This window comes from Cryptomeria japonica, chromosome 3 (assembly GCF_030272615.1).
Source record: "Cryptomeria japonica chromosome 3, Sugi_1.0, whole genome shotgun sequence".
NCBI lineage: Eukaryota > Viridiplantae > Streptophyta > Pinopsida > Cupressales > Cupressaceae > Cryptomeria > Cryptomeria japonica.
Window position 1 is genome coordinate 227,823,139 of NC_081407.1, and position 18,802 is coordinate 227,841,940.

The window sequence follows — 18,802 nt, forward strand, 5'->3', positions numbered from 1 at the left end:
TTTGTGAAGTTGCGTTTACCCAAAAATGACTAATACAAGATGTGTATGATAAGAACGGATAATGAGTTCATCCTAAAAATTATTATATAAAAAAATTCTCTAATGGCCATTATCAAGAAATATTTCATTATAAATTGAGGCAAATAATACAAACAAGCAAATTATCAAGAAGAATTTCAACGAAATTGGAGTTAAGGAATACACAAACAAATACTAGTTTGTCTAATTTGTCTAATTGGACCAAACACTAGTTCGTGTAACTGGACCAAGCCACTCCAAGAATGGTTTATCATATATGTTTTGAGTGAAGGAAACTAGACCAAGCCACTCCAAAATTTGTTTTCCTATAAATAAAATTTAATTTTGAGGCATATATTTAGGTGAGGTATGATGGTGGTTGATGCATTCTGGTGATTTGTTTGTCAATTCGAGTAACAATATTTAATAGAGACCATTCAAATTGTGGATGGAACACATGAAGCATCTTATGTTATCATGGAAAGGTTGATGATTAGGAAAGAGTGTTAAAGTAGAGTGATCCACAATATGGATCATTTAGTCCAATAAATAGTAACAATATTTAATAGAGATCATTCAAATTGTGGTTGGAACAGATGAAACATCTTATGTTATCACGGAAAGGTTGATGATGAGGAAAGAGTGCAACAGTGGAGTTATCCACAAGATGGATCATTTCGTCCAATAAATAATGTTTGTAGTCCTAGAAGCTTGAATATTAGGTTTGAGTTAAAAAAAATTGCCTTTGTTTTGGCTAGCACCAACATATAAACGAAGTGCGAGGTATATCTTGAAGTGTAAATGTGGCCTTTAGTCTCTCCTATGTTGATAGCATACAACATTGCAATGTAACATAGAAATAATATTTGAATGGTGTGCTAAAAAATGATCAGGGTTTAATTACCAAAGAAGAGCTGGTATTAAAATTGTGGTGCTTAAATCCATAATGTGGTCGTTCTCATAAATAATATAAGGTACAAAATGATTAAAAGTGTGAACATCAACATTAATATTTCTAACATTGATAATTCAAATCCTTCATTTTTGGTGAGAAATGTACAAAATTTGTGTTAATAACTACATTTGCATGGTGGATCATACTAAGGGAATGAACAACATGCAACAATGAGGGAGGAAGTGAATGGGAGGGCAAACCATAGCAATAGTTAGTTCTTGTTCACCTTCTTGCATGGGTGATGGGGAAGGGAGGAAGTGAAAGAAAACAATGATGATGCAAACAATTTTCTTTTGCAAAAGAGTGTTCTTTTGTAAGGGGTGGCTAGGGTTATGTCCTTCGTAGCAGATGGTGTTGGTTATGAAGATGTTGCTAACCTTGTTGCTTCTTATGAAGATATTTGGGCATGAGAATGGGCGGAGGATGAAAATTCCTCTCATAGATCACTCGTCTTGGATTATGCAAAGGGTGACAATTTTGCTAGTAGTGATTTCACTAGTGTCTCTAATGAAGAGGATGTTGGCTTTGATTTAATGAGAGATTGGATTGAAGAGGAGCTACTCTTGGACATTTTGTTGGAGGCTTGTTTCAATGCTTAGGAGCCAGATGTTGCAAGGAGAGCCAATACAATTGTTTTTTAGGGTGATGTGGGTTGGAAGTTGAGAAAAGGCTTTCTTCTCTCCCAAAAGATCAATAAGGATTAGTTGGTGCATGTGGCTTCTATTTAGGAAACTTTAGAGGTTAAAAATATTGTGAATGATGTGGATTTAGTTCAATTTAAGTTAGTTCTTGAAGGTTGTGGGGTGTTGGTTGCTTCCCCTCTTGTTGCTATTCTTGTCTCATCCCTTAGGGTTTCAAAGGAACCTATGAGTAGGAGCCTATGGTTGTTTTTTCTTCACCAAACTATGTTGGGATGATTGAGAGTATTGTTTATTCTCCCCCTCTTGTCGTCCTTTCTTCACCACCTAGGGATCCTATAGAGAAATATGAGAAATCTAGTAACAATGATTATACTAAGGTTATGGAGGATAGGCAAGTCTAAATTCATATCCCTAACTCTCTTCTTGTTGATTCATTGGCTTGGCTTAGGAGCTCACTTGTTGGGAAATATTGTGGGAATCATCCCAATATTGATATTGTCCAAAGATGGGTTTTTTGGGTTTGGAAACTTAGAGGCCATATTGAGGTAACTACTATGTTGAGTGTTTTTGTTTGTTTGGAGGATTGCTTTAGGATCCTTCTTGATGGCCCCTAGTTTCTGAACATGAATAGTCTTTGTCTTCAAAACTAGTTTCCTGATTTTAGTCCAATGACAAACATATTCAAGTTTCCTATTTGGGTTTGGTTGCCAAGGCTGCCTTTAGAGTATTGAAATGAAATGGTTTTTATGATTATTGCCAATTATTTTAGGCAATATTGTGCTACCAATAAGATCACCAAGTTCATGAAGTGTTTTTTATTCACTAGATTTTATATGTTTGTGGAGAAAAACAAGTGCTCCCCACTCTAATTTATTTATCTTCAAAATTTGGAGTCTAGGTGTACCATATTGCATATGAAAACTCTTTGATTATTTTGCATTCTTGTGGTAAACTAGGACATGCCTTTATAGATTTCTTGAATAATAAGAAACACCACTGTTTGGAAGTAAAAGAAAAACATTCCAACTTCTATGGAAGAGTCTATTACCTTCTACTAGGAGGTTCAAAGACAAAATTATAAAAAAAAATCCCCTATAGATATTTCATTGATGGTCACCTCTTTTAAACCAATGAGATTGGAAGAAGGATCTTTCAATTATCTTATTTGTCTCAAGAAAAAAAGATTTTGGTAAAAGGATCCTTGTACTATGTTAGGAATTAACTTTTACTTGGTAAAGGTTATTTCTTTTTACTTAGTTACTTGTAGGAATATTACTAAGGAATCAATACAAGTCTTTTATCTTATTTGAGCATTCTGACACATGCATCAAAATAACTCATTTTTATTATTCCTAGTATGTGGAATATTAGAGCTTAGGTGTAGAGTCCTCCTTATGAGGATATTGACACTTTGCACACACATGGGATGAAGGGTGGCATGCATAGACTTGAGAGATACATTTACAACTCCTCTCTCACCTCTATTTATTTGAGGTGCTTCTCTCATTCTTTATATGAAGCATTTTGTGCTTAAGATATCTTTCTCTCTTTCTCTCATTGTATATTCTTAGGCTTTATGCCATCTTCATAGTATTAGGATTTTCTTCTTTGCTTTTTCCACCTTACAAATTCATGTGTCTTTTCTTTAATATTTGGTGTGCTTGTTCTTGATTCTCTTTTAATAGTAATCTTTCCTTCAAAGAATTGCTAGTGGATTAGCTAGTTCCTTTAATTAATTTATATTTCTTTCATGGTATCATAGCTGGTGTTACTAATCCTCTCTTAAGTTGTCTTATTGAAGATTTACATTTGTAGGAGCACTCACCATTGAAAACTTTTTTTTGAGAGAAGAGAAGAGTTGTTCTATAACATTTTTCTCTTGTGCAAAAATCTAACATTGTTTTCTAATTTTAGATTTGGCTCACTTTATTTAAATCTACATTAGATTCACATGCATTTTATTTTTTATTTTTTTAAAGAAAAAAACTCTTATTTGTTACAATAACATATTTTTCTTAAAATTTTTATACTTAATCTTTGTTATATTTTAACTTGCATTTTAGATTTTTTAATTATGCATATAATTCTTTAAATCATTAATTTCAATATTTTATATCTAATATTGGTTTGTTTTTTATTAAGGAAAAACAAGTTTTTAAGGGACTAGAAACCCTATACAAGACAGGTTTTAGAAGGACCTGCAACCCGAACCGAAAGATAAACTTGAAAGACCACTCAAAGAAATAGAACACAAAAGAGATTTGGCCCAACCAATCAAAAGAAGGGGAACAACATTAACCCCCACCAAAAACCAACAGGCTGCAAAAAACCAGCAGCCCTAACCCAACCAAGAAGGATCAAGAATTTGACCTACCCTTATGGGATCAAAGGGTCATATCAAAAGAGGACTGGGACAATTTAGATTTTTTACTTTTAACAGTAATCCATCCCTCCTCAACCCTAGTAGCAGCCTTTTGCCAAGAGGATGGGTCCAGAATAGAGGACCTCCCATCATCAGGAGGAACAAAGCCAACATCCAGAGAGGCAGAGATAACAGAAGATCCAACAACAATCTGAGATGCGGGAGAGTCGTCCATCGAAGAGGAAGATCCAGCTTTTTTCAAACGATCACTCGAGATGCCACCACATGCATCCACACATTCCTGAGGCAAGGCAACACCAGAAACAAGAGGCGTACCCTCAGTCTGAGGAACCTGTGCCACCACCTAGGAGAAGCTTTTCTTTTTAACAAAATAGTGTTCAGAGGATGCACCTTTCCACCAAGAAGCAGATCTTTTTTTCTTTTTTATCTGTTTCACACCTTGTAGCAACATGTCCAGTCTGGAAGCACTTTCGACATCTAAAGGGGATACCTTCAAAGTCGAGTGGTTGGACCCAAGATCCCAAGGAAGATTCAATCTCTAACTCATCTAGAAGCCCTTTAGAGACATCAATGTTAACCAAAATACGAGCATAAGTAGAATGATAAATTTGGTAAGATTCCTTATCAATCATTAGGAATTCGCCTAAAGCCTCCCCCACTTCCTCTAGTAGAGAGTCTGTCCATAGATGAAGGGGAAGGTTGGGGAGCCTAACCCAAATAGGAATCTCATTAAATGAATCAGTAGATGGATTAAAGCCTAAGAACCAGGGTTTAACCATCAAAACATATTTGTCCTCCCAGCTGAAAGGATTAATCCTTAAGATTTTCGATATGTCCTCTGCATATTCAAATTTAGCAATGAAAAAACCCTTGGCTGAGGGAAAAATGTTAATTGAACCTTTTATGATCGGTTCCCAGCTTTGGGAAATCCAAGTGTGCAGCTGAGGAAGGCTTGGCCAAAAACCCCGAAACCTGCAGATCAAACCATGAGCTTCAAACATAGAGGAAGTGTGGATGATCTCCATATCAGTATCAGTGGACACCTTGAAAATCAGAGGTTTGCAAACAGAAACAACCATAGGCCCCAAGCCACGGATACCCCGATCAACAGCAGAGGGCGCTGGATGCACCGTATCACCATCTAAAACCCCCACAGAGCTCCCATTCACAGCACCAGACAAAGTCTCACCAGCTGCACCAAGGGAAACAGGGGACTGGACGACATCACCAGTCGACCTAAGGGTAGATGGCTTCGCAGCAGCGGACGTCCTTAGGGCAGCGGCGACGATAGCGACAGACGCAGACGGCCTTAGGGTGGCAGACGACATCGCAACAGACATCTAATATTGATTTGTTATATTTCATTTATTTTATATATTGTTCAACATTCAAACTCTATGTTTACAAATTAATGTAAAGTTTCATCTTAATAGTATTCTCTAAGTATTGCTATATATTTAATATTTAATGAATTTTTAAATATGATAAGAAGTTTAAAATTGAAGTATACAAAATTAAAAGAAATTAGAAATTAAAATTAAAAAATTGTCTAGCGAAAAAATAAACAATGTATATACAATGACATTTAAATTTTTTAATGTAGTAAATATAATTTAAAATAAAATAATATCAAGCTAAACAAATTAGCACTAATTAGCATATCACATTTCTTAGATAAATATATTTAAGATATCTATACTAGTTTGATTTCATTCGTAACAAAATCAATATATAAATTTGATCATATTTTTTTTAATTTTGATTTCATTTATAAATTTTAGTTAAGTTAAATGTCTCATTAGAATATTTTATTTTTTTATATAACACGTTTTTTTTTCAATAATTTTTTTATTAAGCGTTTTAAAATAAAAGTTTTTCAATCAAATTGCAAGTTTGTTTTAATATGTTAAAATTTAATATTCAAGTTTGTGTGTTATTTTTTTTATACTAAGTGTAGATGTATAAAAATGACCATATTCCTAAATGAATATATTATGTTCATTTCTCTATTTAATTAAATCCAATTTAATTAAATTACTCGCATTCCTCTATTTAATTAAGTAAATTACTCAATTTATTTAAATTAAATTCACTATACCCATTTAATGAATAAATTATTTTATTCAATTAAATTCCCCCTATCCACTTTTAATTAAATTCAAATTTAATTAAATAGTTATCCTAAAATTGAATAAATCTAATTTATTTAATTTCCCCAAATTACAACCAAATTGAATAAATCATTTAATTCAATTAAATCCTATTATCCCTCCATCCACTTGCAAAATCCTACATCTCCCACTTGCCTTCCTAAAACCCCTATCTAATCCCTTCTAGACTCTTCTAATCGCTTCTAATTAGCCTAACCCATCTTCTAAACTTTGTCACATCCCTAAGCAAGGGGAGGTCACTTCTCAAATCCTCAAAGTCTTTGATAACCATTAAAGGCTTCAAGCCTTCAACCACTTAATTCCTCAAAGTCTTTGATAACCATTAAAGGCTTCAAGCCTTCAACCACTAAATTCCCCAAAGTCTTCATAACCATTAATGGTTAACTCAAACCCTCTTACATGGTTAAAGAATTTCTTTTAACTCAGCCTTCATCCAACCCAAGGGTCTCATCAAGCCTTTAATGCTTTGACCATGATTATCTCTTAATCATTTGCACAAGGGTTTATCCTTGGATTAACTCTTAATCCAATGGGTAATCTTAATTTAGACTTGACCCTTACCTTCTAGATAACCATAAGGTCTTCTCAGGCATTTAATGTCTCCAACCCCTTCTTTCAACCCAACCCTGTGTTGACACTCGTCACCATTTCATTGGTGCAAATTGCAAACATGGATCCCCAACTTTCAAACTCAACCCTTGATCAACTCTTTCAATCCTGACCATCCATTACCCTATTTTTGCTATAAATAGAGCTCTCATTCCTCCATTTTGAATCATCCTCCAAATTTGTAGTATCACACTTATGCTCAAATACATTCAAGCTTTCATTTCATATATGCTCATCATTTTAGCCTCTCTTTTAACTAGGAATTAGTCTAAATATGCATGTTTAGAATACTTTATGTTATCATTAGCTTAAATCATTGAACTAATATAGTATGTTAGGATAGTATTTATACTAACCTTGTCATCTTATAATCTAGTTTATTGCATTTTAAGATCATGCATAGCTTAGGATGCATCTCATACTAAAATCTATCAAAGCATCCCTCGTTCTTGCATTTGCCATCCCTAAACCATTTTGCTCAGTGATCTGAGAGCAAAAACATTAGTTTGAGGGACATTGTAGGATACAGAACCATGGGACCAACCTTGGGAAGATGAGTAATACCTCATTACTCCATAGCTTGCACCAAGAAGTCCTGTGTGTGTGTGTGGATAGGTATTTTGGAACATTTTTCACATATTAAGTTCTATCGACCCGCTTTTCCCACATACACTAAGTTCTAATTTTATTTTATTTTAATATATATCTAGTTTCAAAGAATAGAAATTATTATTAAATCTTTTTTTAATTATTATTAAAACATTTTTTAATTATTATTAAAACTTTTTTGACAACAAAAGGTATATTTTAAATTTTTTAATAAAAAATATTCAATTTTGTTTAAGCAAAGAGGATTTTTTATCGACTAGCTTATATTGTTTAAGTATTTTGCAATTGTGTCTACATTGATTTTAAAAATTAAGTTGAATAGCTCTAATTATCATTTTTGGGAAACACATATCTCGTTTATATTTCGCTATAAACATATTTTGGATGTTGCAACATATTAGACATCAAAATTGCCTTCCATTGCACCTCTTGCTGATATAAAAAAAAGAAAAGGCTCAAAATGAGGGAGCCCTTGGTGTCATTGACATTTCTATGGTTTCCAAACTTTATGTTTTCATTGGAAAATGCACAAAAGCCTATGAAACAAAGGAACTAACTAATCCATGAGCAATCATTTGAAGGAAATATTACCATTCTCTAGGAGATTGTTTTAAATCATAAATAGATTTCTTGAATTTGCAAACAAGGTGGCCATTACCTTAATAAAAATAGGAGGTTGAGACATAAAATTTCTCATGTAAATCACCATTTAAAAAATTACTTTTAACATCCATGTGTTGAATGGGCCAAGCCATATTATAAGCTAAAGCAAGAACTAGTTTAATAGTTGACATTTTAGCCACATTAGCAAAAGTTTCATTATGATCTAGGCCTTCCACTTGGGAGAAGCCCATAACAACTTATCTAACTTTAAACTTGCTAACTTCATTAATTGCATTAAACCTTGTTTTATACAACCATTTATAAGAAACAAGATTCTTACCTTGAGTCTTAGAATAGTAGGTTCGTTAGTGACCTTAGATAGAGTCTTATTCATTGCCTTGAGTTCATATGCCAATTGTGTTGCGATCCATACCTTGGGATGATGATTGATTGACTTGTTCAAAGAAAGAACTCTTATGTTGATCACTTGCAAGATACATTATCAATGATGTAGACAATCTCAAGTGCACAACATGGTAAAAATAAAAATATCATTGGCTATTCTCATATAGTTGCACAATATATGTGTTTACAACACTCTAATTTTAGAAAAGAAATATTTCAAAAAGGAATGAATGTTAAAGACTATTGGTCTAGATATGAGTGGAAACATAGAGGATCAACACATGTGCATGGATTCCTATCGATACATGGAGCATGGACATGGATAACATCGATTGGTTGAACAATGAACAACGAAACAATGCTCAAAGATACTTCAACTTTATTTTTCATGCATGAAATATTATGGAAGATAGACAATCAAATAAATGTACAAGTATGTTTATAACTTTCCAAACAAATTTAAAGAATTACATTCATTTGTAGTATTTTTCAAATATTAAAAATTAAAAATTTATTTTGTGTTAATGGGCCCTTGGTCTATTGGTGAAGTTCAAAGGATCTTAACGAGCACACCAAGGATCAAGTCTTGTTGAGTGCAAGGGTTCAACATGATAAGGGATGAGGTTGGGATCGTGCCCTAGGCAAATTTGGCAAAATGGATACCTCTCAGTCCTTAGCTCTTAGCTAAAGAGGATGAATAATCCTCCATAAAAAAATTATCATATGTCCATAATTTTACTCCACATCCATGTCTTAAAAACACAAGAAAATTTACCAAAATAGATATCGACAAAGACTGTGAGGAGATAGTTAACATAGTAGAAAGGCATACAATCTGTAGACAAGGAACATGTCTACGAAAAGGGAAATGGAAAATAGTTTACAGGTAAGCATTTCAAAAAATAATTATAATGTTAATGAAAATAATAATTTGAAATTATATGTTACTTATACATGACTTATAGGTGCAATGCTCAAGGGCCAATAAATTTAGAATGGTCCAAATTATATGAAGATTTAAAAATAGGTGAAAAAAAATTGCACATACAAGAAATCATGATAGACTTAACACACACAATTAGTACATATTGCAACTTTCTAGAGAAACTATAGATTGACAAACTGTTCTTTCAAAACATTCTATAATTAAGTATATTCCAAAGTATGCAACCAAAACAAAAAGCTCCAAAGCCTATTAACAAAAGTTATTACTACTTGCAAATATTGAAAATCCAAATGATTTAGCTACAAAAGCTTAAGGAATCTCTAAATTGAAACACTAATAGAGGGGAATATTAAAGCACAAGAAACAAGTCACATGCTATTGGAACTACCACTAGTATAAAGTAGCATAAAATTTATTAATCTAAATGTGTCAACTGAATTTTTCGGATGCATAGTACAAAATGTTTTTGATTAGGGGAAAAACAGGTTTTGAAGGGACCCGAAACCCTTTACTAATTGAATATGATAGGATTTGAAATACGCAACCAAAAAGTTATCTGAAAAAAAAGGAGCAGGAAAGCACCAGACAACCATGGGTAAAAAGGACACCCATAACCAAGAAACAACAAAGCTACAAAGAGAACAACCTACAACCAACCAAAACCCCTCCCCAACCCAAGAACCATCAAGATTTATATTTAGAATTGCTCTTATGGGATCAGAGATTCATATCAAAAGAAGGTTTAAAGGACTTAGCTTTTTTTGCCTTTAATAGAAATCCATCCCTCTTCCACTTGCACTGCCTTAACATGCCAATCTAGCGCACCAAAAAATTGAGAGTGAGAATCAACAGTCGTTGTCTCGACCTCACCAGAACCAACAAACATCAAAGGCAAAATCCCAACATCACCAATCCACCTCAACCCGACAGACATAACCTCACTAGAACCAACAGACTGCAAAACCCCAGCATCAACATCACCAGTCCACCTCAACCCGACAGATACAACCTCACCAGAACCAGCAGGCGACAAAACCCCAGCATCAATAGGCAAGTCAACAGACTTGGTAAAAACATGAGTGCTAGCCAAATCATTATCACCAGAAGAATCCTCCCGAGGCTCCTTCACACGGGAAACATCAGGAGACGCATGCACAGTTTTAGCAGCCCCACCAAGAGAGACAACTGGAGGGGATATGTCAAAATCCAATGGATCCAAAGAAGCCACCTCATAAAAACTCCTAGATTGATCTAGAATCTTCGATACCGTATAATGTTGTACCAATGCACCTTTCCACCATGTAGCCTTAGTTGCATTTTTATCAAACCCACAATGCTCAACAACATGCCCAGTTTTAAAATATCTTCTACATCGAAAGGGAATCCCTTCATAGTCCAAAGATTGGACCCAAGAACCCTTTGAAGAATTAAGTAAAATTTTAGCAGGTAGCCCATTTGAGATATCCAAATCAACAAGTATGCGGGCAAATGTCGAGTGGAAGATATCAAAGGATTTCAACATCCGCCATCATAAAGTTACCAAGGGCATCTTCTACTTCCTCTAAAAGAGAATCATTCCATAAATGAAGTGGGAGATTAGGAAGCCGAACCCAAGTTGGAATCTTATTAAACATTTCAGTAGAAGGGTTAAAATCAAAGTGCCAAAATGTTGAGAATAACAATAAAGTACAATTTATTTAATTGATGCATATGTCACTTGTTATGGAAGTACTCTCACTCATTGATGCAACAAAATCATGGATATACAATCCTAAAGGAAAACAAGATAATAAATGGACTCTGAGGAAAAAATCAAGTATTGTAAGAGTGTTTCTAATATTTATATCTATTCCTACATGTGACTTAGATAAATGGATAAACTTTTGTTTCTCAGAAACACTACTTTGTAAACCTTTTCACAACATTCAAAGGAACATTAGTCATAACAATGATCCAATAGTGTCAAATTGAGAAAACTTCAATTATAATCAATGGCATGTGTAATGAAGAATAGATACAAAAGTAGTTGAAAACATCAAAAATTCAAAAAGTGATCTCATACAAGAAGCTACAACAAAAAACAAATGGGAAATTACATGTAGATTTTATCGTGGCCAAATAATGTAGATTTCGAAGATAGAAACATATGGTAGGCAAGAGATATATAGATAAATAGACAAATTGGTCCAATGATTTTGAAGGCGAACAATATAGAAATCAAGCTATCAATTTAATTGTAACCATGAAAAGTAGTGGTTGTCCAATCCATGATGACATACCATAATTTTAAACTATGGAAAGTTCAACAATAAACAAGAGAAAACAATTAATATTATCATTTCACAATACCTCACAAATCAAAATGAATCTCCTTTGTTTATGATAATTCAAGGGGCAATAGAAATAGGAAAATAACAAGTGACAAGTCCTATAAATGAAGCAATTTAGAACATTTTTTGCCAAATTGATCTCCTTTACTTCCACTTGCCTCAACTAAAGTTGCAATCTTTAATATAGGACATCTAATATCATTGAATCTATTAAATATTCCAATAAGAGATTTTAAAGAATTTGATGGAATGAGATTAACAACTTTCCAAGAGGGAATGACACATGTCAAATATATCTTAATTGATGAAATGAGTTTTATTGGTGAAAGGTTAATTGAGAACATAGGTGTTCGACTTTGCCAATCTTTTCTAAATAATACAAATCAAATCGTTACAAGTATGTCTTGAACACAAGTTATAAATCTTAAATTTCTCTAGATTTGAACAAATTTACTTCATAAATAACTCAATTTCATAATTATTATATATACAACTTCACACAATTAATAATTAATACAAATTTTCAAGAATCTCTATGATTTTGGTTGGTGATCTTGGACAATTATTTCTAGACAACGATAGACCACCAAACGAAAGTAGAAGTCGAGAAAAGTTATTGTGGGAATAATTTAGGACTATTATTACTTAAAACCATATGTTTTAGAAATGATGAATATAACAATGACCAACAAAGATTTCATAAAATTTTAACCAACATAAAAGCTGCAAAACCTAAATTAGATGATTGGTTTTGCTAATGATGATGTCCAATATGGTGATTAATGCAAAAAGCAACCAATAATTTGACAATTATGTTGATTTATTTTCAACAAAGGATAATGTTCACAACTACAACAAGGAAAAAATTACACTCCTTGCAAATTACTTTAGACCATATTTGTTGGAAGGATGAACAAAACAATGACCAACAAAGACTTTGTCAAATTTTAACCAACATAAAAGACACAAAACCTACATTAGATGATTGTGTTTTGCTAATGATGAGGTCTAATATGGTGATTAATGCAAAAACCAACCAACAATTTGACAATTTTGTTCATTTATTTTCGACAAATGATAATGTTTACAACTACAACTAGGAAAAAATTAGACTCCTTGCAAATGATAGTTGCACGCAACATCATGAAAAAAATTAGAACTGTTAGTGCCACAAAAGTAGGAATTGATGAGGAACTAGAAGTAGAATTATTATTATGTAAAAAAGTTAGGGTTATATGAATATCTAACCTGTCCAAAGAAGAGGGACTTGTAAATGGAGCTTTTTAAGAAATATTCAAAAAATTGTATATAGACTAAGAAGTGGACCACCTTAACCACTAGCATATGTATTAGTTGAATTCAACAATTACTCAGGAATATCATTCAATGATCGCCATCCATTCATAATTCCAATTACGACAATAGAAAGGGGTGGTTTTGTACAAATACCATTGAGATTTGCTTGGGCATCAAGGTTTGACTCTTGATGAGGTCACTATTGATATAGGAACAATAGATTGAATAGGATTAAGGTTCATAGTGATATGTTGTATAAAATGCTTACAAGGACTAAGGATTATGCCACCATTCACATATGACAGATACGAAAAAATGAAGGGAAAACAAGTTGTAGACAAAAAAAGAGAAGATAGGCTAAAAGAATTGAAAAATAATTAATGTAAAAATTATATTTATCAATTCAATTTATTTTTCGATTTGTTTAAATAGTGCTACACTATTCACATTTTTTGTTGGAATTTCAAAGTCTACATTTTATACTTGTTTTAATGCAAATTATCCTTAATTTCTTTGAGTTCTTAACAAAAGCTTTAATCTTAAGCATTATTGGTTAGTATGTCAATATAAATTAAATTTTATTTTTAAAATAATGATTAAAAATTAAATTTAATAGACAATATAATAATATTTTGAAACAATGAATATAAATTTAATAGTTATACAAAATTGTTATTTAATTTTAATAAACTAGATTTTACATAATCAAATTATATTAGTAAGGGAATGATATTTATCAATGTGTATGTGATGTAATAAATATGAAAAAAAAATGTAAGGGCAATTTTTTATGCATGATACTTTTCATCATATATATTTGTACTAATTATTTTTGTTTTCACCACTCATAAACATATGTAAGACATTTAATCTTTTTCTCTACCTAAATTATGCTATTTATGTACATGTACACATAGACACATAAAAATATCCTTAATTAAATAAATATTTCTATTTATTTGATCGATTCATTAGCCCGTTCCACTATTAATTAAATAAATTATTTAATTTATTTAATTAATTCACTAAGTCTCTTCTTTCTAATTTAAATAATTGTTTATTACTTATATAGATCCCAACTTCTATCTAAATTAAATAAGTACTTTATTTATTTAATTTATCTAGCCCCTTTCTTCTATTAATTAAATAAATACTTTTTATTTATTTAATTCACTTACCTTTTTCGTCTTTAATCCTAGCCCTCCAACTTGTTTACATGGATCATAATCTAAATTCCTAGGCATGTTTAGCCCACCTCTTAATCTCATGCCTCCATTTCAAGTTTAACCTCTTAATCCTATTCACTCTTATCTTCTACCTTTCACCTCTTAATCTCCTCCCTTCATCTTTACCTACTCTCAAATCCTATTGATTCTCTTCTAGCTATGATCCTAGTCATCATTTAACCTCTTAATTTAAACCCTTCATTCTTGGAATGATCTTTATAAAAAAGGTGTCTTCCTCTCATTCGACAATACACAAAGCTTGAGCATAACTATATTTTTCCAAAATCTATTTAGAGCATACATCATCACACCTCTTTCAACCATACATTATCGTGACATCATCACAACCACATCCATCCATCCTTGAGCTCTTATGCAAGTGCAACATGAATTTGAGAGCAATACTAGAAAAATACACTTGATCTTGGAGGATAGGAGAACAATGTAGACAAACCTTTCTTGCATGTGAAGGTATAGCTTTTTTTATTTCATTTTATTTGCATGCATTTATAGTTCTCTATTGATTGCTTGTTGAATGGTTTTGTAAATCTAGGGTTAGTGGTTGGATCATTAGGGTTTACAAATAGGTCACAATTTAGCACACACGTTTTATTGCACCTGATAGGACTTATTTTCCTATTGAATATGTATTTTTGGAAGTTTTTCCATCCCTATATTGATGTTTTTTTTTCAAAAATTATGAGACAAACCTTGTGCAGCTAAGGTTGAGAACCTAAGCCTAGGGTTTGCAAAAATTTGATCATATATCTCAAATGGTTGCAAATTTTTGTACAAAATTTTTACTACATGTTAGGAATGCTATAAGGAGATTTTAGTCCAAAAAATAATTTTTTTGGATCAGTTTTAAGGGAATAATTATTTTGTGAATTTTCATAAAAATTAATTTATGGGTGTAAATCAACAAAAAATTTTAAAACTTTTTACATTTTTTGAAAGGTCTCAGAATTATAGAGGGGGTTTGTTCTTTGTATTTTAAATTTTGATGAAAAATAAGTAGAAAAATATTAGATCTTTAAAAATTAGGTTTTTTCAATAATTCTGCTCTCTAGGGCTAAAATTAAGGAATTTTTCTAGAAATTTTACATTTTAAAAAAAAATTCAGAATTTTAGCAGGGGTATCTTATTTGTATTTTTATTTTTTGAGTAAAAAATAGTGCAAACAAATCAAATCTTGTTGACTAGGTCAAAGGCAAAAAAATGATAAAATTGTAATATTATGATGAGCTTATATTTTATTACATCTTAAGATTACTTTGTTATAGTTGAAATGGTTTTATTATCAATTATAATAACACAGTGAATCAACTCATGCAAAACATTTCTTTGCTTTGGTTTATCATTTTTGACATATTTGCACACATGGATTTGAGGATGATAAGAAGCTAGCTTGGAGCTCATCATTGGATCAAAGAATTTCAACACAAAGGAGAAGCATTAAAATCAAGGTGTACTAGTTCTAAACCTTTCACTTACATTTTAAAAGTGATCGTAGTCTTCTTCATATATCATAAAATTGTTTCTTTCATTAGATCGGCTTGCTTGATGTGTCTTCTACACATGGAAAGTGAAATTATAATCAACATTTCACATTTCGATTTTGACTTAAAATGACCAATTGTCTTTTCATCCCCAAGATCACTTATGTATGATCTTCTCTTCGAACCCAATGGTAACCTTGAATGATTAGAAATAAGTGATCTTAATTTTTTTTTAAGAGGTCTGCCTAGAGAAGTGATCACTCTAGGGGATGACCTCAACTCTCGTGTTCCAATGAAGTATAATTAGAAAGGGTGAACCGAAAGATACGTCTGATGGAAGTGAACTCTTGTCATTTCGAGCTAAACCTCTAAGAACTTTATACCTTAGAGAAGTGAAGGAGGAGAGTGGGTTACACTCCTCCCTGTTGTTTGACATTCTTCTCCTTTCATTTCATGAATTTAGGCCCCATGTACCCTTATGATATATAGAGCCACTATAGAGGATACCCCTAGTTAGACTTGTCAATCTTGTAGTTGAACCTTTTGACAATCATTTCTTATGTATGCAAGGATTGACAATCCCACTTGAGTAGGTTTGTTGGTGTGTCTCATCAGCTTGAATGTTTAGACCACCTTCCCCACTTGAAACCAAAAGGGGACATATCATCCAAATTGAGCCATAGGTTTTTGTCTTTTGTATTTCTTCCTTGTGTGTTTTCATATTTAATCAAAAATAAATAAAAATCATAAAAGTCAAAAAGCCAAAAAAATACAAAAAACTTAAAAACCCAAAATATCAACCTAGCAACACATCAACCGATCTTAGGATTCAACCAAAACCAATTACACATAACAACTTAAAATCCCAAAATATCATGGATTAGCATCACACATTTTGCAAGGAAGACAAAGAGTTTATCCCTCCAATGGAAAAAGCATATAAGACAATACCATCACAACAAACCTATCAACCATATCAATCCAACTTACATGTCCCAAAACTTGCACCAAAAGTATATACCTCAACAACAATCACGACAAAATACCTCCTCCACAAACACATACAACCCAAACCCAAACTTTATGGATTGGTTTGAAAAAATGGTTATGGAAGTTAAAGTATCTAGGCCAAACCCCCAAGTCACACATCAAAACTACATCCCCCAAAACAACATTCTACCCAACCAACAATCCACATGCACACCTAGCACTTCAAACAACCAAGTCAATAGCTAAAGGACAATTTCAAAACCAACTATATTCAGCCACGTAAAAAAGTTACACATTTGGGAGAGCCAATGGAATCAACCATGCAAAAAAAATTTGTTAATAAACTTATCGCACTTCCTGATGCTAGACCTTTTGAATCTAAGATTAAACATGCATGGTGGAACAATTTAAAATTTTGCAAGTTTCATCGAAACAAAGGACATAAAACTTATGATTCTTCAAGATTGAAATACATTATTTAGGAACTTATTGATCAAGGTGATATATTACTATTAAAGGACATCTTAATAATTCACCTAATAAGGAATTAGGCATATGTCAAGATACTTTTTCCAAGCATGATGAAAATCATCTACCTATGTCTAGCAACGACTCGTCCAAAAACAATCACTCTAATGAAAGATCTACCTCCCATGAAGATGTTGGCCCACAAGTAGCCTCCATTTCTCCCATCATTTCTTCAAACAATGAACCCAATGATGATACCTTTCATTCTTACCTCCAAGGGCTATCCACTATAGAAATCCAAGCTAATTTATTTCTTGATACAAATCCTTGCCATGATTCAAAAATCCTAGAACCGATGCCACCATATGCTCCATCCCCAATCAAACCCACCCTAGAGAGTCGTATTCAAAATCTATCCCCGTCATGCCAAAACATAGACTCCATACAAGAATCTCCCATGCATATCCAAACTCATACCCCATGTCAAGAGGGTAATCCATAGTATGAAGAAATAAGTCCTAAATGGATCAAAATTGAGATCCCAAAGATTTTCCATTCCATCGAATTATTTATTTAGATCCCACCTCTTCTCCTAAATTAAATAAATATCTAGCCATTTTATCTATTAATTAAATACATACCTTTTATTTATTTAATTAATTCATTTGCCTTTTCCTTCTTTTAATCCTAGCCCTCCAATTTACTCACAAGGATTATAATCTAAATTTGTAAGCATATGACAAATGTCAATTGTCTCTTCATTCACTTTGTGTTTTCTCCAAACTCAACCCACCACTTAATCATATCCCTCCATTTTAAATTAACCACTTAAATCTTGTTCACTTTTATCTTCTACCTTTCACCTCTTAATATCCTCCCTTCATCTTTACCTACCCTCAATTCTTATTGATTCTCTTTCATCTACATGATCTTAGGCATTCACAATTTAACCTCTTAATCTAAACCCTCCATTTTTAGGATGATCTCTATAAAAGAGGCTTCCTCCTCTCATACTACAACACACATAGCTTGAGAATACTTATATTCTACCAAAATCCAACTAGAGCATAGATAGCAACATTATCAAATACAAGATCACAGAGGATAAGAGAACAATGGAGACAAGCCTATCATATGTGTAAAGATACAATCTTGATTATCATATTGATAGTTCTTTATTGAGGGTTTGTTGAATTAGTTTGTAAATCTAAGTTAATAGTTGGATTTTATTAGAGTTTACAAATAGGTCACGATTCAACACATATAATACATACATACATTATAATATAAATTTTAATAATATTATATTAATAACATTATAATAATTTAATAATAAATATAAAAAAAATAAAACAATTGTTGTAATATAAGTCATACAAATATTATATAATAATTTAACAATATTATTATACTATTATTTTATTACATTATTATTATTATTAAGTTATATCTTATTATATGAATTCTTCTTATAATATGTTGGTTAAATGATATCATTATTGTTGTAACCACTAAAATTCAAACCTTGCTTAACTATCATCAAATAAAAATAATATTAATTTAAAAGATATTAAATATAAAATATATATGATAGTCCCCATGTGATAGTTACTTATGTGGACGGGCAAGTAACAGAACAAAGTTTTATGATGA